This window comes from Erythrolamprus reginae, chromosome 6 (genome assembly GCF_031021105.1).
Source record: "Erythrolamprus reginae isolate rEryReg1 chromosome 6, rEryReg1.hap1, whole genome shotgun sequence".
Classification (NCBI taxonomy): domain Eukaryota; kingdom Metazoa; phylum Chordata; class Lepidosauria; order Squamata; family Dipsadidae; genus Erythrolamprus; species Erythrolamprus reginae.
In genome coordinates, this window is record NC_091955.1 from 56571487 (window position 1) to 56593651 (window position 22165).

Here is a 22165-nt window from a genome sequence, read left to right on the forward strand (position 1 = left end):
GTAGTAAAGGCTTCTAGAACTCACTACGGACACACTCATGGGCGCAGTTCAACTTGTGCAAGCAGCGGTTCAGTGTACACACGCATGGACAAACAGCTTAACTTTCACAAGTTGAACTGTATGTGTATGTGCACATACACTGGCCCCTGTTCACACTATTTGAGCTGCATCCACATGTGTGCACTCTGGCTTGCCATTCGCTTGGCCCAGTTCTGAATAGGCTGCAGCTGGTAGTGGGACACGGTCCAGGGGTTGGGAATACCTATTCTAGAGCATAAGAGCATAAGGAGCCGGGGTGGCGCAGCAGGTAGAGTGCTGTACTGCAGGCCACTGAAGCTGACTGTAGATTTGAAGGTCAGCGGTTCAAATCTCATCACCGGCTCAAGGTTGACTCAGCCTTCCATCCTTCCAAGGTGGGTAAAATGAGGACCCGGATTGTGGGGGCAATAGGCTGGCTCTGAATCTAAGGAGAAGGGTGGCATAAAAATTGAATGAATTAATTAATTAATTAATTAATTAATTAATTAATTAATTAGTGAGTGAGTGAGTGAGTAAACAAACAGACAGACAGACAGACAGACAGACAGACAGACAGACAGACAGACAGATAAGGATTTTTTCCTATTCATCTTTCTAAAATAAGGGTGAATAGGGGGGAAAAAGATTTCTTTTGAGGTATAGTTGACTAAAACTGATATGCAATAAATCATGGGTCTCAAGGAGAATAATTCAAAAGAAAGTGAATGTTAATCCCAGTATTCAATTTCAGAATGGTTGTCAATTAGTGCTTTGGGCTGAAAATTACAGGAAATATTCATTCTAGAGACTAAGCAGACTGAGGAACCCAAGGGATACAACATCTGCTTTGTGATTCATTGTATTTCCGGTTTCCAAATAACAAAGAACAAATTATTATTATTATTATTCAAAAAAAGTAAAAAATCAATTTTTTTATTTTATAAGGCAAGGGTCTCCAACTACCAGGCCTTTAGCGTGGAACCATCTACCACCACCCCCCTCTGCCACCAGCGGTATACATGTATCATGAAACAGTTCATTATCAGTTTGTTTCTGATAATCCATACATTCAAGGCCAGGGTGAAAGAGGATTTCATATTTCATATTTCATCCTGGCCTTGTTATATGAAACTTGTTATATGAAGCTGGTCACTTCATCATAAAACATAAGTCACTTTTTCAGTGCCATTGTAATTTCAAACAATCACTAAAAGAACTGTTGTAAGCCGATAAATACCTGTGGCTTCCATGTCTTTAAATTCCTCCTCATTTTCTTTGCTTTATCTAATGGGGACTCTCAGTAAACCAGTGAAGACCCCAGAACTGGCATGCAGCAATATGACAGAGCAGACTTTGGTTTTAGAAAATTGAATAAACAGATCATGGTCTTAGGAGAAGAGGCAGTTTATGAAATAAGTCAGTGATGGCGAATCTATGGCACCTATATGGAGCCATATCTGAGGGATCACAAGATATTGCCCTTCCTTTCAGCAGTTTTAATTCTCTCCAGACTTCAGGAAAGCTTCCTGATCCCTGGTGATGGCAAAAATGGCCCAATGGGCCAACTGGAAGTTTGTTTCTGTCCCCAGACTTCAGGAGGCTTTTCTGTGTCCTGGGGAAAGCTAAAAATAGCACAATGGGCCCACCAGAAGTCTGAAGACTTCAATGAGGCCTGTGTGTATGTGCAAGGGGGATACAGCACAGGGGGTATTGTGTACTTGTGTGGGGGGCAATGTGGGGATTGTGCACATAAGCAGAGAAGAGGGCATTGCATTATGGGTGGAGCACCCAAGCCAAAAAAAGGTTTGCCATCACTAAAATAAGTTGTCTTAGAATTAATTACCAGAATGTCATCCACCTCGTTGCAATATTGCATATCAACAACAAAGGCCAATGAAACTGTGTCATTGTTTCTCCCTGTGAAGAAGCAGGGAGTTGCAACAGTTCATCTGACTTGTTAGCAGTACGTATAGCAAGAGGAAGCATAACCATTGGCATTTGTCTTGATAGAAGGTCATTAAAAAACATCGAGAAGATAAATCCTTTTAAATAAACCAAAATAACCAGCTGACTATTGTAGGGCAAACTGTAATATTTCTTATCTCAACGTGGGAGGAACATGTGCCTGTTCATTTGATACAGCTTTCCATTAAAAGGAAAAGGAAAAGGAAATATTAGGGGAATCTATAAACTGGTAAATATTTATTTATTCCTAAATTGACATATGGCTCCTGTAGCTTATTAACAATTTGCTTATGATTTGTTTTTACATGTTGTGAGCCGCCCCGAGTCTTCGGAGAGGGGCGGCATACAAATCTAAGTAATAAATAAATAAATAAATAAAATTTGATCAGATAGGAACTAAATCTCTCTTTTGATCCCAAGAGTCCCACCCATCTAGCCAGATATTGGAGGGCAAAGGCAAAGTTTTATTAGTGCAGAACAGAGACTGGAGGAGAATCAGAAGTTGTAAATATGGTTTACAATATGTGGGAAAATATATTCCCGCTTCATCTCAAAGCTGGGAATGTAAGAAATACAAAAGTTAAAATAGGAAAAACCCTGAACCACCTGAAGTGGCACTGCAAGAATCTGCAATGTTTATAATTCAGATTTTTGGGATCTACAGTATATAGGCACAATTGTTTAGCACCTTTGAGGAGATAGTGTCAATGTTGGGCAAGTGTGTTGGGGAGGGGGGGGGGGTTGAGTATCCAACACTACTTATTAAAACTTTTATGGTTCTTTTGGCTGAAGGAGCTGCCTGGAAAACAACACACAATACCCAAGAACTGAAACATGTTGTGTCATACAGCTCCCAAGATAAAGTCAGAAGCATCCGTCTTCACATGAAGTGAGTGTGTAGGAGCTGGATGAATGCAGGGTGGACTGAGATCTGAGTAACTGAGCAAGAATATAGTTGGGGCATATCAGAACTCCACTTCAAAGGAACCCCTGTCTTTTGAAAATGTAGTAGTCTATAGCATCAGAAAATTAGGAGGAGATTTCCAGCAAAAATGGTCAAAGCTCAAAAATAGGTTGTTTTGTATAGAACAGCAGTAGGAAGGATATTTCCAAAGCAGAACAGTTTATATTTTATCTGGAACCCTCTTAGTTCTTAAGGGGAAATTACAATTAGATCAAAGGTGCATTTCTTGAATTTAAGCTGCTGTGACAAAAGTATTAAGAGATTGCCTAAACTTGTTCAAAGTGGACAACAAGATGCTCAGAGTAAATAAGCATCTGAGTGCAAATAAATGACTTCAAGTCATCCAAATGAAAATATTATTTACAAATTGCCTGAAGACCCAAAAGGGTTTGAAGACTGGTCCAAATAAAGTCACTATATATCAAGCGTTCTGCAAAAGAAATAGCACCGGCGGATTTACCCGCCGGCAGTGTTTGCGGGAGGGCTGGGAAGACACCGGACCCCTGGCGGCCGCCATCTTGGTGCTCGGGCAAAGTCTCGCAAGGCGAGACTTCGCCCGAGAGTCAGGCCAACAGGCCTGACTGCTGATTGGTCCGGGCGGGGCTTGCCGGCCCTATTTAAGGGCGTGTAGGCCCGTGCTCGGCCTTTTCACCCGGACCATTGCCCCGAGCAGACACTCGGCTGAGTTCTGCTCGCGGCAGCCATTTTGGAGCAGCCTCGTGTTGCGGCCGCCATTTTGTGGCATCTTAGTCTGGCGGAGAGGCCTTGGCGATCCTTGCGGAGCGGCAGAGAGCGGTTGGAGCGCGGCGGCACTGGTGGTCGCTTGTCCCCCTCGGGCCCGAGGGGGAGTGGTGAAATCGGGCGCTCCCTGCTGGGAGGGGGCAATTTTTGGGGCTCTGCCCAGGGGGGAGGGGCGTCTGGCCTCTGGTGCCACCTGCAGCGGTTTAGGGGGCCCACATTGGGGGTTTTATTCTGCTACTGGGGGCATTGCTCACTCATTTTGCCACTTGGGCCTCTCCCTGGTGGGGTTTTCGGCCTTGGTGCTGGGATTGGGGGTTGGAGTGCCTCACTTAGCATTAGTACATTTAGCAGCAGGGTGGATGGCCCCAAAGAAGAGGCAAGCCAGGGCCCCTCCGGCCCAACCATCAGTGCGGCCTAGGACGGCCCTTAGGCCTTCGGCCCGGGCTCGGGCCAGCATGGAGGTGCCCCCTGGGGTGGTCCCATCAGAGGGGGTGGTGGGATTTATGCCCACAGCCCCTCACCCCGATGTTTCTCCCTCTCTCTCTTGGGCCAGGGTCCTGGAGAGGCTTGACGACTTGGAGCGCTGGCAGTCCGGATCGGGCCTGGGCGGGCTCCCCCCGGCTGCATTGGCGGCCTGGGGAAGGGACCCGGAAGAGGAGGTGGCCCAGGCTGGGCAGATGGCCCAGGCCGGGCAGATGGCCCAGACCGGGCAGATGGCCCAGACCGGGCAGATGGCCCAGACCGGGCAGATGGCCCAGACCGGGCAGATGGCCCAGACCGGGCAGATGGCCCAGTCGGGGCAGATGGCGGCGTTGCAGGGCCCCGCTCGTATGGGCCCCCCATGGATGTCTTCAACCCCGTATGGGGCAGGTGAGGCTGCACCACACTTAGCCGCCACATCGCTCCTCCCCGTACAAGGTACGGGGTTTAACCCGCCTGGTTTGGGGAGTGGCGCCAGTTTTCTGGGGTCCACTTCAGGCACATGCGGTCAGGTTTGGTCTCCGCCGGCTCCGCCGGCAGTAGCGCTGGGGGTAGTTTTCCCACCGGGGCCTGGGGCAGGGGGTTGGATCCCTCCTGCGCCCGCTATTATGCCCCTGCCCCCTTTGGTGTATCCGCCGGGGATAGGGGTGCTGGGAACGGGGCCTCTACTGTGTGGGACCCGTTCGCCAGCATCAAGGCTAGGGCTATCCCATGTGGGCTGCCTGCCACTCCCTTAGGGTACCACCTCCACCCGTCGGTGAAGGAGGCGATTTGGAGGGGGGAGTATGTGGACCTCTTCTCTCTATTGAACAGGGAGGTCCCTAAGCAAGAAAAAGATGTAGTGCCCGGGGAGAAGCCTAAAAAGACTAAAGTCACCAAGTGTTTCAGCTCATGGCTGTACGCTTTTCTGACTAATGCATCAGTGGTTATTCAACGACAGCCGGCTAGGGCCGCTTCTATGCTCAAGTACATTGACCTAATTGCTAGGGCTCATTTTGAGTATAAAGGACTATCTGGCGTCATTATGACAAAGGCTTTAGGATGCGTATTGCTCACAATCCCTCCCTCCCCTGGGATATGGTGGTGCCGGACCTATGGTTCCAGGCCACCTATATGTCCAGCAAGGAAGGGTGCGACAGGACCAATAGCGGTCATTTTATGGAAGAGGAGCCTGCGGCTTCCACACCAGCCAAGACGGCTACGGGGGGAGCGGGGAAGGGAGCCTTCCCTGCGTGTCATGAGTTTGCTGCAAAGGGGGCGTGTTTTCATCCCTTTTGCAAGTATAAACATGCCTGCGGGAATTGTGGGGGGACCCATGCCTCGTCACTGTGCCCCCACCCCAAGAAGGGGGCAGAAAAGAAGGGAGGGGGTCCAGGGAAACCTCCCCCACCTGCTGGGGGAAAAGGGGCCCAGCCCAATTAATTTAAAAGCACTTGAGGGTTGGTTGATTGACTACCACCCTCGCTCGAGAACGGCCGCTCTCTTGCTAGGTTTCTCCAAGGGATTCAGGATCCCTTATGTGGGGGTTAGGCAAGCCTTCATGTCCGACAACCTTAGATCGGTTGTGGGACATGAAGACATTGTTAGGGAAAAGATTCGGAGGGAGGTGGCCGAGGGCAGGGTCCTTGGGCCTTTCCCAGAGCCGCCCTTCCCGAATCTTAGAGTATCCCCATTGGGGGTTGTCCCCAAAAAGGCGAGTGGTGAATTTAGGTTGATTCACCACTTGTCTTTTCCGAAAGGGGAGTCAGTGAATGATTGCATTCCTGACGAACTTTGTTCAGTCTGGTACACATCCTTTGATGCGGCCGTGGCCATGGTTAGGAAGTGTGGGGTTGGAGCCCTTATGGGTAAATGCGACATTAAGTCGGCATTCCGGCTCCTCCCCATACACCCAGACGACTTCGAGCTGTTGGGCTTCCATTTCGAAGGTGGTTTTTATGTGGACAGAGCTTTACCCATGGGTTGCTCTGTCTCATGCTCTCTTTTCGAGAGCTTTAGCAGCTTTTTGGAGTGGGCGCTCAGGAGGCGCAGTGGTCTGGGTTCGGTCGTTCACTACCTTGATGATTTCTTGGTGGCGGGGCCTGCGTGTTCGGAGCAATGCTTTGCTCTAATGCGGGACTTCGAAGCCCTTTGCACTCAGTTGGGGGTGCCTTTAGCCTCTGAGAAGACCGAAGGCCCCGCCACCAAGATTACCCTCCTCGGTATTGAATTGGACTCGGAGGAGCAATCTTCTAGATTGCCCCTGGACAAATTGACTAAAATCAGGGATAAGCTTGATTCGGTTCTGGGCTGCAGGAAGGCAGCTCCAGGAACTAGCTGGGATACTCAATTTCACCTGTCGGGTTGTGGTGCCGGGCAGGGCCTTTTCTAGGAGGTTATATACTGCGATGAAGGGGCTTCGTTTGCCTCATCATTGTACCCACTTATGTGCAGGGGTCAGGGCTGACCTCTGTGTGTGGCGGGAGTTTTTAGACCATTTTAATGGGCTGTCTTTTTGGAGGCACGAGCTTCTTTTGGAAGCTGAGTTGCAGCTCTGCTCCGATGCTGCGGGGACTTGTGGTTTTGGGGTAGTGTTAGGTGACCAGTGGTGCTGGTCGGTGTGGCCTCTGGAATAGAGTGCCTCTTCATTGGTTAAGGATTTGACTTTTTTGGAGCTCTTCCCCTTGATAGTGGCCCTAGAGCTTTGGGGTGAGCAGTTTAGGGACAAGACTGTGCATTTTTGGTGTGACAACTTAGCGGTTGTCCATGTTGTGAATGCCCTGTCCTCTAAGAGTGACAGGGTCATGCGGCTTGTCCGCCATTTTGTGCACAGGTCCTTGTCCCTAAACGCCTTTTTTTTGGCTAGGCATGTTCCCGGGTTAGATAACGGGGTTGCTGATGCCTTGTCCCGTGGTCAGTTGTCCAGGTTTCGGACCCTGGCCCCGTGGGCCCGAGAGTCGCCAGAGGCATTCCCAGACCACCTTTGGAGCCTGGGCGGGCTCCCGAGCGGTGGAGAGACGAGGCCTCCAGGGCTATTGCCCTCTCGGTAGCACCGGGCACCCTGCGGGCTTACCAGCATGCAGGTAAGGAGTTTGGGGATTTCAGGCAGGATAGGGGTTACCCCTGTAGTTGGCCTGCCCCAGTTGAGTACCTGGCAGAATTTTGTGTCCAGCTTAGGCAGCGTGGCCTTTCAGTTAGGACTATTAGGTCCAGGTAAGCCGGCCTCGCCTTTCTGGCCAAGGCGGGGGGGTTTAGAGATTTTTCTGGTGACTTCCGCATTCGGAAGATGCTGGAAGGCTGGGTAAGGGAGCAACTGGGAGCACCTTGTGACACTCGTCAGGCCCTGACGGTTCAGCAGCTGTCCCTGATAAATCAGGCTTTAGACAGTCTGTGTGCCTCCTTGTACGAGGCCCGTCTTTTTAGGGCAGCGACTTGTGTCATGTTTTTTGGGGCCCTCAGGGTCAGCGAGGCCATGGCCTCCTCTCAAGCTGACACATCGCTCCGTGCCTTCCAGTATGCTGATCTGGCCTTCAGGCAGGGGGGGGCTATCCCTTGTAGTAAGGCATTCTAAGACAGATCAGCTGCACAGAGGGGTTTGTATTGAGCTCAGTGCAGCCGCCGACCAGTCTGTGTGTCCGGTGGCCGCCTTGCAGCATTATTGTAGTTTATGTGGGTCAGGGCAAGGGTACCTTTTTAAGCATCTGGACGGTACCCCTCTGACCTGTTATCAATTTTGGGTGTTAGTGTCCAGGGCAATGGCTCAGGTTGGCATGGATCCCGCCGGCTATGGAACGCATTTGTTCCGTATCGGTGCTGCCACTAGCGCGGCACTTTCTGGTTTCCTGGCCCAGCGGATTCGGGAGATCGGCCGCTGGCGGTCAGCGGCATATTTGGGTTATGTTAGGCCCGCTGAGGATTCTAGGTAGGGCTTAGGCTAGATAACCTCTCTGTGTGTCCTCTTCCAGGTCCCTGTGCCAATACGAAACCGACGGCGCTGCTGTGCGGCCACAGCATGATATTTGGGGCCGGCCACTCAGCAGCCAGAAGCATTATCGGGACCCAGTTATCATTGGGACGGTGGGTCAAGGTCGTTTGGATGGGCAGAAGAGGTATGCGGTGGGAGGGACTCCTGCCGGCGTTGCTGGGAGGGCAGCATCCCACGGCTGCACCCAGCGGTACTGGGCGGGCGGCTTCCCAGGGTCACACCCAGATTGGACTGGGAAGGCGGCATCCCATTGCTGTGCCCAGATGGCTGGTCTTGCACCTCGGTGGCAATGACCTGTGCCTGCTTGGGGGTCTACCATTGATCATCCAGGCGAGCGATGACCTGCGGCGGCTTCGCTCTGTGTGGCCCACCATGCAAGTGGTGTGGTCAGAGATCCTCCCAAGGATCGTGTGGAGGGACGCCATTTCCCTTAGGGCCATTCACCGGGTCAGGCGTAGAGTAAATAAGGCCCTGGGCAGAATAGTCAGGGAATTAGGTGGGGTTGTAGTGGCCCACCCCCTCATCACTGTAGATCGGCCGTGGCTTTACCGGGCCGACGGCGTTCACCTGTCAGAACAGGGGAATGCCATTTTCTTACAGGACCTGCAGCGGTCTCTGCGTGAGCTGGCGCAGCTAGAAGGGGGAGTCGGGGGGCCAAGATAGAGATCTGACCCCCGCTCCGTGGCAGGTTAGGGGCGGAAAACTGGGTGGTGGTTTAGCAACTGCGCGTTCTCCCTTGGGCATCTTTGGGGATGATTGACAGGTTCTCTCCAAGCTTGTGGTGGAAGCGACCTGAGCAGTTGGGGGGAACCTGTCTTTGGGTCCCGCACCTTTAAGTCCCCTGTTAGGGGTTAGCCGGCTGGGCCCCCCTCATGCAAGTGCATGGCATGGTCTCAGGTGAGGGAGGGGTCCCTCACCTGGACTAGCATCGAGCTACGCCCATAAGTTGCCCAGGAAGTTTATCTGACGTCATTTTCCGCCCCGGAAGTATTTGTTTGACCCTGCAGGTCCATTGTTGGGGTCATAGTTAAGCATGTTGATTTATGCTAATTTATGCTAATTTAATTAAATAAATTATGCTAATTTGTTATTAATAAAAATGAGCCAGTTTTAAATCCAGCTCTTGTGTCCGTGTCGTTAATCCGTCTCTCCTGCAATAGCGCCGGCGGACTTTCCCGCCGGCAGCGTTTGCAGGAGGGCCAGGAAGACACCGGACCCCTGGCGGCCGCCATCTTGGTGCTCGGGCGAAGTCTCGCGAGGCGAGACTTCGCCCAAGAGTCAGGCCAACAGGCCTGACTGCTGATTGGTCCAGGCGGGGCTTGCCAGCCCTATTTAAGCGCGTGTAGGCCCGGGCTCGGCCTTTTCGCCTGGACCATTGCCCCGAGCAGACACCCACCCGCCCTCCCTATTTTGCAGTGTGCTATTGTTGGGTCGCCCCTAGGGGGCCGAATGGGAATTTTTTCGGCTTTGCCTTTTGCAGGGCCGTTTTTTCGCCCATTCCACACTGAGGAGATGGATGTGCGGTTAGGAGGTGCTTGCACCCGTTAGGCTAATTGGCTTACCTTTGGTCATTTGGGTAGGCATGTTAGGGGCAGAAAACTGGGTGGTGGTTTAGCAACTGCGCGTTCTCCCTTGGGCATCTTTGGGGATGATTGACAGGTTCTATCCAAGCTTGTGGTGGAAGCGACCTGAGCAGTTTGGGGGAACCTGTCTTTGGGTCCCGCACCTTTAAGTCCCCTGTTAGGGGTTAGCCGGCTGGACCCCCCTCATGCAAGTGCATGGCATGGTCTCAGGTGAGGGAAGGGTCCCTCACCTGGACTAGCATCGAGCTACGCCCATAAGTTGCCCAGGAAGTTTATCTGACGTCATTTTCCGCCCCGGAAGTATTTGTTTGACCCTACAGGTCCATTGTTGGGGTCATAGTTAAGCATGTTAATTTATGCTAATTTATGCTAATTTAATTAAATAAATTATGCTAATTTATTATTAATAAAAATGACCCAGTTTTAAATCCAGCTCTTGTGTCCGTGTCGTTACTCCGTCTCTCCTGCAAAGCATATGCTTTCTTCAGCCATTCCAAAGCTGATTAATGATGAAAAGAAAGTTTTGAACTATAATGGTTTGAAAGTTCAGTAGCTGGTAATCATGGGTTTTTAATTTGTTTAGCTTTCACTGTTTATATTCCTCCAGTTTCCTTGCATGGTGAGCATGTTTGCTTCTATATTTGAAATTAGTGAAATGCACATGGATAACAAGTGAACAATTCATCTGGGATTCTGTGCAAATTTTGTCCTCTAGGGGTCTCACCCCACCACCACCTCCACCATTTGCAAAACATTTTAAAAACTATTTCTATTTTCCAGGTAATAAATTCCTTTTTATATTTATTTATTTGTTTGTTTGTTTGTTTGGTTGGTTGGTTGGTTGTTTATTAATTATTAGAGCTGAAAGGGACCTTGCATCAAGTCCAACCCCCTGCTTAAGCAGGAAATCCTAGAGCACCCCAGTCAAATGACAGTCCAATCTCCTTTTGAAAATGTCCAGAGTTGGGGAGTTCACAACCTCCGCTGTCAGGCTGTTCCACTGGTTGATCGCTCTGATCATCAGGAAGTTCTTCCTTATTTCTAGGTTGAATCTCTCCTTGGTCAACTTCCAACCATTGTTCCTCGTCTGGCCCTCTGGTGCCCTGGAAAACAGTGTGACCCTCTCCCCTCCATGGCAACCCCTCAAGTACCTTTGTTTTTGTACTTAGCATTTCAATTTCAAAAAAGTAAATGGATATCTGTATGCAACAACAAAGAGGGTGGGGAGATGTTTTATTTCCAACAGTGCGTCTGGAACTAATTTGGGCCCATTAATATCCTTAACGAAACTAAAAGGTGATCATTCTTTTATTTGAATAATCTTGACAATCTCCTCTCTAAAAAGGACAAAGGTAACCTTACCAATTTGCCTTCCAAGAAATGGAAATGGGAGCTGGATCTGTGTGCATGTGGGACTAGATGGGGCATATTTGTGAATAGAATACAGGTAGTCTTTGACTTACAACAATTTGTTTAGTGACTGTTTAATGTTACAAAAGTGACCTATGACCATTTTTCACATTTATGACTATTGCAGCATCTCCATGGTAACATGATCAAAATTTGGGTGGTTGATAATGGTTCATATTTATTTTTATTGCTATTGTGCAGTCATCACCATCTGAACCAAGTTAATCTTTTCACCTGATGTAATGTTCCACCAGTCTGACTGAGAAGGTGGATGAGTCACCAGCTCACATAGGCCCTAACACAATCTTTTATTTTATGTAGGATCACATCACCACTGCTAAGATCGTTGAAGGTGTGACAAACAGGTATGACAAAGTTTGTGGTTTTTTTAAAACAAAAACTTTATGCGGTGACTCCAGCTGTGACACCTTATTAGACAATTCCTCTGCTAGTAATGCTTGCAAAGGGAAGACTTGCTAACAAAGATTAGATTCTTTACAAACATGAAAATAAGTATGAACTCTGTCATACTTTAAAAGAATTTGACTAATGAAATGTGACTCTTCTATTAAGATATATCTCTTTACTTGGAACCTGTAACACAAAGTCCTAGGACATGCACATTTTTCAAGGTCGGAGATTGCACTAAAAATAATTGTTAGCAGCTGATTGAACAGTATTGTAAAGACACCAACCAAGCAAGTGAAGGTGGGACTTAATATTTTTAAGGTTTTAAAATGTTAATAAGATTCCACAGTTCCAGGCCCTCTTTTTGAAGTCTGTAAGCCTAATATATTTGTTATTTACCATGTTTCTTTTCAAGTTTTTGTTTTCCACCAAAAATTACCTGGAAATTGAACTGACATTGTTCAGTGGCAAAATCTCAAGTTGTTCTGGAATTTATTTATTTATTTTATTTATTAGATTTGTATGCCACCTTTCTCCAAAAATTCGGGGCGGCTCTCTTTTTTTATAATTAACACACCTTATTTTTCCTACAGATTTATATCTGTACCTGAGCAGCAAAAATGCCATGTGGAAACCAATGTTGATTTAGATGTTCCAGTGTAAATTACGAAACAATAACCTAACAGCACATTTGTTCTATGGAGAAAGAGAGAAAATCACTGATGTGTTAGAATAGAAAACACAAGCAGTTGATTATTGCCTGTTAGTTATGGTTCAGTTCAAGGTGAATAAAATACATACTTATGATAATGACGCTGGGGAATGGATTCCACATAAAGATAACCAAATTAACCAGTAAGACAACAATGTTTACAATATGGTGTTTAAACATTACTCAGAAAGATAATGGTAATCTGATTTAATGAGCAACATGTTAAAAAATAATGAATCCCTCCAGGGGGGAAAAATAATTAAGAGGAAAATATTAAATGATTTCCATGATGGGCAGATTTTGCTATGTTATTATTTTCCCACAGTTATATTTATAACTGGATCAATACAAAAAGCATTCTACCTATTCAATGTTTATAGTAGTTTTTCCCTCCAGATGTGTGGGATTCCAACCTCCACACTCCAGCCAGCAGAGATCTTGGCCATGCCTATTGGAAATTATAGAAACTGAGATCCAACACATCTGGAGGGCATCAGGTTGGGAGAAGACTGTATCAGACTCCAGCTCAAAGAAGTACAGAGAAGTCTCTGAGTATAATTGCTTGGGTAATCTCCCCTGTGAATTTCAATATTTTTGAACCTAAAATACAATTCAACTATATGGTAAATAGGAGACCCTTTGTGTATATTGACATTTATTGGAAATCTTAAAATTTTAAGAGTCCTGGCCAGTAGAAAATGCCAGAAAATTCTGACAATGAATAGTAAGAACTACTGCCAAGCAGATGTACTTTGCAACTGCTCAGATTTCAAACCCAGATTCTTTATAATCCATACAAATAAAAATCCCCATTCGGGGAGGCTTGTAAGTATCAAATTGCTGTTCCATTTTAAGGTGGGTGTACATTTGCGTAACAATCATATTAATTCTATACCCATGTTATACAAAATTGAAAAAGGACACAAAAATGAGATTGAATTTAAATGAATGAATGAATGAATGAATGAATGAATGAATGAATGAATGAATGAATGAATGAATCTGGGCTGGTTTAATGCAAAATCCAGGACTGCACACAAATAATCACTTGAATTATTTTCTGTGAGTTTAAGAGTTTAAAAATGAGGTGGAATTTCTGCAATAGTGGGAAATTGTCCAACTGCTTGGAAATAAGGCTCTCCCTTAAAGGAGAGCACAATTATTTTTCTTTTTCAGAAACATTCTTGGCTGTTTGGCCAAATCCAGTTTGCATTATGCACAATGTCAAGAACCTATTTTTTCAAAAATTATGGTGGATGTCTGAGGAAAAATAATTCTGTTAAAATGATATCGTTATTCAGGGCAGGGAGAATACAGGGAAATATTTTAGACATATTAGGTGTTCATTACATGAGATGTTTCAGGTCAACTTGAAACCCTCTGAACATTTTAATGTTTTGGAATGTAACTTTTTTCTTTACAGATTGATATTCAGATTAGCACTGTTTATTCCAGGGCTTGAGAGGCAAGCTCAGAAAATGGGAAAAGAGCAGGATCCGAAAGCAGAAAGAACTAAATAACCACTAATGAGGCATCTGCCATTTAACCAAAACATCATTGGTTGTCATTGTGCAATGCCTTACTAAATTAGTTTTCCCATATGGCATCAGGCTTATCTCACTCTATTATCATTGTTGCTTAGTGACTGGAAAACAAAACTACGAAAAGCTGATTATCTGTAAGGACCCTGTTCAATGCATTTAGAGAAGCACTCTTTTTTATGAGAATATGAAACCCACTTCAAATACCAGAAAATATGTTATACAGATGAAGGTCAAGACCTGTTGCTAGTGTTCCAGAGGGCAAGGTACCAAGTATTGGGTTTGCTGTTATTGTTCTTGGTTTTATTTTACAAGCCATCTTGTAAACTGCTGGAAGTTGAACCTGATAACAGTGATATATAAATGCAATAAATAAATATATATATAAAATAAACTAACACAAAGGAAAATTCCAAATGAATAACAGAAGCAACTACATAGCATTTAGAACACAAAGGCTATGGAATCAATTGCCTAGAGAAATGATAGGCTCCCCTTTATATCCAGACAAACATCTGTCAGGGTTTTTGTTTTTTTTAATCTTTATTCCTGCATTAAGCGTGAGTTTGATGGCCTAAATGGCTACTTTCTGCTCTTTAATTCTAGGCTTCTGTGATTGTTAACATCCTTCCTGACCCATTTAATTATATTGTCAATAACATTTGCAGCCTCACTAATTGAAGGACAGAGACAAAACTTCTATATCTAATATCTTGCCAAATCTAGAAACTCAGAGAGACTGAAAGAGGCTTGTACTGATAGTTGAATTCCTTCTTTATCTGTAATCATAGCTAAAGAAGGCAGAGATTATTGCCTCATTCTTTTACCCAGTTAACTCCTTAATGCCAGAAGTATTGAAAAGTGATTGGTGGCATATGTCTTTTTTCTTTTTCTTTGATTGGCACAACTACTTTTAAGTTTTGTTTCAATAAAACAACATTAATTCCTAAATATTAGCAGACTTTTTTTGAAAAAAAAAAAGCAGAATAAGGAAAAGCACAAGCAAAGGATAATTCCTCCACAAAAAATTATGAATATATTTAAAATCATTCATTTTCTCTTGCTTTCTTCCCTGTTTTCTTGCTAGGCTGAACTAGCTGCATTAATTGCTTCTTTTGTCAATTAACTGTCCAGATAACCTAATTCAGCCATCTGCCAGGTTTTTAAATCTCAGTTTTCCTAAATGATATAAATCTGTTAATGGTTCATCTTTCTTTGTAACAGAAAACAGCCGCAAGATGAGCTTCATATGGCTGAAAATACATGATGGAGGCTGCAGTTTACAACTGCTAATATTATTCTGATTACTTCAAAATTTAGATTATGTGTTTAGACATTCAGGGCCGCCATCAGGAATTTTGGGGCCCCATACAGCCTAAGTGTCTGGGGGCCCCCTCCCTTCTTCCTTCCTTCCTTCCTTCCTTCCTTCCTTCCTTCCCTTTTTCTTTCTTTTTTCTCTTTTGGTTTTTTTTCCCTTCCTTCCTTCCTTCCTTCCTCTTTCTTTCTTTCTTCTTTTTATTTCTTTCCTTTTTTCTCTTCTTTTTCTTTTCCCTCCCTCCTCCCTCCCTCCCTCCCTCCCTCCCTCCTTCCTTCCTTCCTTCCTTCCTTCCCTTTTAAATTTTCAAACTGTCTTCTTCATATTCCTGGCTGAGGAATTCTGAAAGCTGCAGTCAACTGTCTTCAGCCATTGTCCAGCCCTGTGCTATGGACCCCTCCCTCCACCCCCTGAAGAGGCCGGGGGCTTCTTTCCAAAGCCAGTGGCAGTGATGCCAGAACCCCCTTCCCTGGGGACGGGAGCGGGGGGGGGCTCCACTGGTCTCCCTCGACAAGACCTTCCGCAACACATCAGCCCTGCTGGGCAGGCCTCTTAGCCCCACCAAAGAAATGGGGGTTAAGGAAGACCCCACCCCCCACCTTGCCCCAAACACTGGCACGCTGCATAACCCATGCGGGGGCTTTGGCTTCCCCTCTGCAGAACAGAAGCTGGGGACCCCTCCCTCCACATACACTGGATCCCTATGGCCCATCCGAGGGCTGGCAAAATAGGTGTGCCCCCCCCCACCTGCTTTTCTATCTCTCTCTTTCTCTTTCTCTCCCTCTCTTTTTGTCTCTCTTTCTCTCTCTACTTTTCTTTCTTTTTCTCTTTTTCTCTCCCTTTCTCTCTCTTTTTCTCTTTTTATCTCCCTTTCTCTCTCTTTCTCTTTCTCTCTTTCTCTCTTTTTTCTCTCTCCCAACCTCTCTCTTTCTCTTTCTATCTCTTTCTCTCCCTCCCTCTCTTTCACTTTCTCTACCTCTTTCTCTCCCTCTCTCCCCTTCTCTCTTTCTTTCTCTTTCTCTCCCTCCCCCTCTCTCTTTCTCTTCCTCTTTTTATCTCTCTTTCTCTCTTTTTTCTCTTTTATCTCCCTTTCTCTCTTTCTCTCTCTCTTTCTCTCCCCCTCTCTTTGTCTCTTTCTATCTCTTTCTCTCCCTCCCTCTATCTTTCTCTTTTTATCTCTCTCTTTCTCTTTCTCTCTCTCTCTTTCTCCCCCTTCTCTCTGAAGTGGGGAGGGCCGGGTTGGCACCAAGGGAGCTCGAGACGGGGTGCAAAAGCAAACTACTCTGCTGGCCCAGGCCCACATCGGAAGGAAGGAAGGAATGGTAAAAGGGGCGATCAAGAGAGGAATGGGTGAATGAATGGACGGAGGGTGGGAAGGAAGGAAGGAAAGAGGGAAGGGACAGGAACAGAGGAAGGGTGCAAAGAAAGCAAGGAAAGGTGTGAAAGGGGAGAGTAAGAGAAGAAGGAGTGAAAGAAGGGAATGAGGGAGGAAACAAGGGAGGAAGGAGAAGGAAAGCAAGAAATGGAGGGAGGGAAGGAAGGAAGGAAGGAAAGAAAGAAAGAAAGAAATAAAGAAAGAAAGAAAGAAAGAAAGAAAGGGGGAAGGGACAGGAACAGAGGAAGGAAGCAAGGAAACTTATGAAAGGGGAGAGTAAGAGAGGAAGGACTGAAGGAAGGGAGGGAGGGAAGAAGGTAGGAAGGAGAAAGAAAAGAAGAAATAGAGGAAGGGAAGGTAAAAGAGAGAAAGAAAAAGAGCAAGAAAGAAAGCAAGAAAGAGAGAAAGAAAGAATGAAAGAGAAATAAAAATAGAGAGGGGGAATGAAAGAAATGGAAGGAGGGAAGGAAGGAGAGAAAGCAAGAGAAAGAAAGAAAGCAAGAGAAAGAAAAAAGAATGAAAGAGCAAGAGAGCAAGAGAGAAAGAGAAAGAGAGAAAGAAAGAAAGAAAGAAAGAAAGGCAACTTCAAAGAAAGGCTCACTGAGCATCTCTCACTCTCTCTCTCTTTCTATCCCTCTTTCTTTCTCTCTCTTCCTTTCTATCTCTCCTCTTCCTTTCTCTCTCCTCTCTCTCTCCCTCTCTTTCTACCCTCCTTTCTCTTCCTTCCTTCTCTCCTTCCCTCCCCTCCCTCCCTCCCTCCTTCCTTCCTCTCCATTTCTCTTTCCCTCCCTCTCTTTCCCTTTTCTTTCTTTTGGTCCACTTCTCTCTCTCTCTCTCCGCTTCTCCACTTGCCTCCCCCTCGCGCCTCGCCCTTCCTACCCGGCCACCCGCGCGCGCTTACCAGCAGCAGGAATTCAAGTAAGCCCAAAAGAAGCCATTGGCTCCGGGCGGCATTCATGGCCCCCCCGAACCCCCAGCCCAGCTGGAGCTCCCTCTCGCCGCCGCCATCTCCCTGCGACTGCCTGCGGCCGCTGCAGCCCCCCCCCTCCCACCGGGCCACAAAGGACATTTGCCGCCGACGCCAGTGAAGCTTCAGCTGGGCGGGGCGCTGCCGGTACTTCCCTCCTGGTGGGGCTCCCGCTCGCAGCTGTCCCCCGGCTTCTGCTCGATGCCGCGGTTTTCGGCGCTGTCCTGCTGTGCCCCAAAGACGGAAGGCGGGAAAAAGGCGAGAAGAATGGAGCTCTCCTTCTTCCTGCCTTCCGTCTTTGGGGCACAGCAGGACAGCGCCGAAAACCGTGGCATCGAGCAGGAGCCAGGGGACAGCTGCGAGCGGGAGCTCAGTGCAAGGAGCCGCTGACTGCGGGCCCCAATTTGCCCGGGGCCCGGTAGCGCGCTCCCTGTAGTACCCGTCTATCGGCGGCCCTGTAGACATTAGATTTAAGGCATATCTTAAGCAAATTCCATCTCAGATTTTTTTTGTTCCCATGTATATGTTTACAAATGTGTGAATTTCTTCGAAATGTTGACTTCCAATTTATTTGCCAGTACAATTAGCTATTGTAAACACTAGACTGTTGAGAATATGAGGGATATATGCAAAAAATAGAAGTTTTGAGAACAATACTTTTTTTAGAAAATTCTAATCCATTGTCAACACTTTGCTGCTGCTTCCTCTAACAGACAATACTATAACCAAAGAATATTCTTTGATTGAGAATATTAAGTTTGTTGGGTTAGTTTTTCAAAAACTGGGAGGGGGGTGTTTCCCTGAAATTTTTGATACTTCCTAATTGTGAATAGAAGTTTGTTTGTTTGTTTGTTTATTTATTTATTTATTAGATTTGTATGCCACACCTCTTCGTAGACTCAGGGCGGCTAACAACAATAATGAAACAACATCTAATATTTAAAATAATTTTAAAAACCCTTATTTAAGAAACCAAACATACACACTGACATACCATGTATAAATTGTATAGGCCTGGTGGAAGGGAATATCTCAGTTCCCCCATGCCTGATGACAAAGGTGGGTTTTAAGGAGCTTACGAAAGGTGAGGAGGGTGGGGAAAATTCTGATCTCTGGGGGGAGTTGGTTCCAGAGGGTCGAGGCCACCACAGAGAAGGCTCTTCCCCTGGGTCCCGCCGAATGACATTGTTTAGTCAACGGGACCCAGAGAAGGCCAACTCTATGGGGCCTAACTGGTCGCTGGGATTCGTGCGGCAGAAGGCGGTCCCGGAGATATTCTGGTCCGATGTCATGAAGGGCTTTATAGGTCATAACCAACACTTTGAATTGTGACCAGAAACAGATCGGCAACCAGTGCAGACTGTGGAGTGTTGGTGTAACATGGGCATATTTAGGGAAGCCCATGATTGCTCTCGCAGCTGCATTCTGCACGATCTGATGTTTCCGAACACTTTTCAGAGGTTGTTGTTTTAATTTGCTATAAGAATGCAGAGCAGGTGAATAAGTCCAGTATCCATGTAATTTCAAATGCTATATTGAGAATAAAGTCAGTGTGGTGTGATGGTTAAGTTATGGGAGTGAGACCAAAAAGTATTGCATAAGTTTATCCAGTCAATATGCCAGAACCATGTAGGTTTGTTGTTTAGAGGAAAAATAAAGGCTGTTCCCAAAAGTTCAATCCCCACCCCCCCAAAAAAGTAGGATTAAATTATAGTGAAAGAAAAATCAATCAAACCAAGTTACAAACTTCAGCAAGAATTTACAAGAATATTGGGGCAGCATGTCTTCAAACAGGGCAATAACAAGACCCAGGGCTCCACAGCAAACATAACAATGACCAATTTACAATATTTGTATGTTTTGTTCATCACACACATGCTACCATTAAACACAAATGGTGCCACTTTTTAAGTGCTGACATTCCCATGATGTCATTAGACATTTTGTCTTCTCTCCTTGTCTTCCATTGTAGGCAGGGGTGGGCTGCTAGCTGGAACGCCTAGTTGGGCTTGCCTCCGTGGCTCTGGAGGTACTGTGAATTTGAGCAGAATTATGTTTCTGCACCCGTGCAGGTAGCAAAATGGCGCACAGAGACACAGGTGTGCCCGTGTTCCGGCGAGGCATGTACAGAAGCAAAAAACCTTGCCGGAAACAGGCACACCTGCATCTCTGTGTGCAATTTTGCTACCTGCACGATACGTTCAGAGCTATGGAGGCAAGCCCAATTAGACATTCTGGCTAGCAGCCACCCCTGATTGGCCCACGAACTGGATGCATCACATGCTGGCCATGCCCACCCCCAGTTTAGAGGGGGTCGGTAGATCAGGGATGTCAAACTCACGTTGTCATGTAATCATCACATGATGTATCAGGACTTTTTCTCCCATGCTGACCATGCCCACCTCTAAACTGGAGGTAGGCATGGCCAGCAAGTGATGCATCCAGTTCGTGGGCCATGAGTTTGGAACCCATGCTGTAGATGGAAGATACAGAGAGAAGAGAGGTCAGAATGGATCAGATCACAGATTTTTACTTTTTAAATATTTTGTTTAGTTTTCCCTTCCCACACAACATGTATATTTTCTCGTAATTTATACACAGAAATACCTACATATATACATACAAACTCATAGGGGAAGGTTTGGTAGGGAAGGTTTGCCTATTTGCCGATGACTCTAAAGTGTGCAATAGGGTTGATATTCCTGGAGGGGTCTGTAATATGGTAAATGATTTAGCGATACTAGATAAATGGTCAAAGCAATGGAAACTGCAGTTTAATGTTTCCAAATGTAAAATAATGCACTTGGGGAAAAGGAATCCTCAATCTGAGTATTGCATTGGCAGTTCTGTGTTAGCAAAAACTTCAGAAGAGAAGGATTTAGGGGTAGTGATTTCTGACAGTCTCAAAATGGGTGAGCAGTGTGGTCGGGCGGTAGGAAAGGCAAGTAGGATGCTTGGCTGCATAGCTAGAGGTATAATAAGCAGAAAGAGGGAGATTGTGATCCTCTTATATAGAGCGCTGGTGAGACCACATTTGGAGTACTGTGTTCAGTTCTGGAGACCTCACCTACAAAAAGATATTGACAAAATTGAACGGGTCCAAAGACGGGCTACAAGAATGGTGGAAGGTCTTAAGTATAAAACGTATCAGGAAAGACTTAATGAACTCAATCTGTATAGTCTGGAAGACAGAAGACAGAAGGAAAAGGGGGGACATGATCGAAACATTTAAATATGTTAAAGGGTTAAATAGGGTTCAGGAGGGAAGTGTTTTTAATAGGAAAGTGAACACAAGAAAAAGGGGACACAATCTGAAGTTAGTTGGGGGAAAGATCAAAGGCAACATGAGAAAATATTATTTTACTGAAAGAGTAGTAGATCCTTGGAACAAACTTCCAGCAGACGTGGTTGGTAAATCCACAGTAGCCGAATTTAAACATGCCTGGGATAAACATATATCCATTGTAAGATAAAATACAGGAAATAGTATAAGGCCAGACTAGATGGACCATGAGGTCTTTTTCTGCCGTCAGTCTTCTATGTTTCTATGTTTCTATCATATTATTTCATGTTGAATTGAGCAATATCATGTATACCCTAGGAAGGGAGCAAGCAGTAGTAAACCAAGGAAACTGAAAGGATGGGATAGGAAAGAAAAGGGAAGGGAAGGGAAAGAAAGGAAAGGAAAGGGAAGGGAAGGGAAGGACATTCTAATGCATGCATGGGTGGGCTTCCAGCCAGAGTGCTAAATTGGGCTTGCCGCCTCGGCTTATGAGTGCTAGCAGGATTTTGCTTCAGCACCTGTGGAGGCAGCAAAATCAGGCACAGAGCTGCAGGTGTGCCCGTGTTCGGGCATGTGCGGAAGCAAAAAACCCTCACCAAAACACAGGTGCACTCAGAAGTCGTGGCGGCAAGCCCAATTTAGCGTTCCGGCTAGAAGCCCACCCTGAATGCATGGCTTTATAGGCTCAGAATATAACATACGACTGCATAGAATTTGGGTTTGAATTGGGTCAGTGTACAGCATAGCATTGTCATATGCCCAGTCAACATACCTCTCTAGAATAACTATAAGCACGGCTTACACATTTATCCATAAATATATTAAAATGCCAAGGAAATATAATTCATTTTTATCTTTTTTCCCGTTCAATGATGGATCAGACACAATGCATTTTACTTCAGTTTTATACCATTCTTATGCTGTTTAGCAACCACCTTTCAGCTCCATACAAAACATTCCATCTCTTGCTTTCATCATATCAACAAACACACAAGAAATGACCTACTGAAGAGCAAAATCTGTATAGTCTTGACTAACATACTGTACTTTACAAATTGTGTACATTGTTGTCTTTTGTATCCTTTCATTAATGGGCATCTATTTTGGTGTTATGAAGCTATCTGAAGATTCTGTGCTTTCAATGAGAGCTCTGCCAAAATATCAGACATACTAAATAAACTAATTCATCATAGTCTTTGGTATTTTTCTTTTTCAGGGTGGGAACAAAACTGACAACTGTCAGACCAGATGCAGCCTTCTTAAACATACAGTATTAAACAAGCAAGCCATATCCAAATGTTAATGTTTCTCCAGTTACCCCATTACACCAGCAATCTTTCCATTTTTCATCATTCTCACAGCATTCTTGTTTTATTGAACACTAACATTTATTGGATTCATTTCAACCCTACTTCTTAACAATTTACAATGATTTGCAT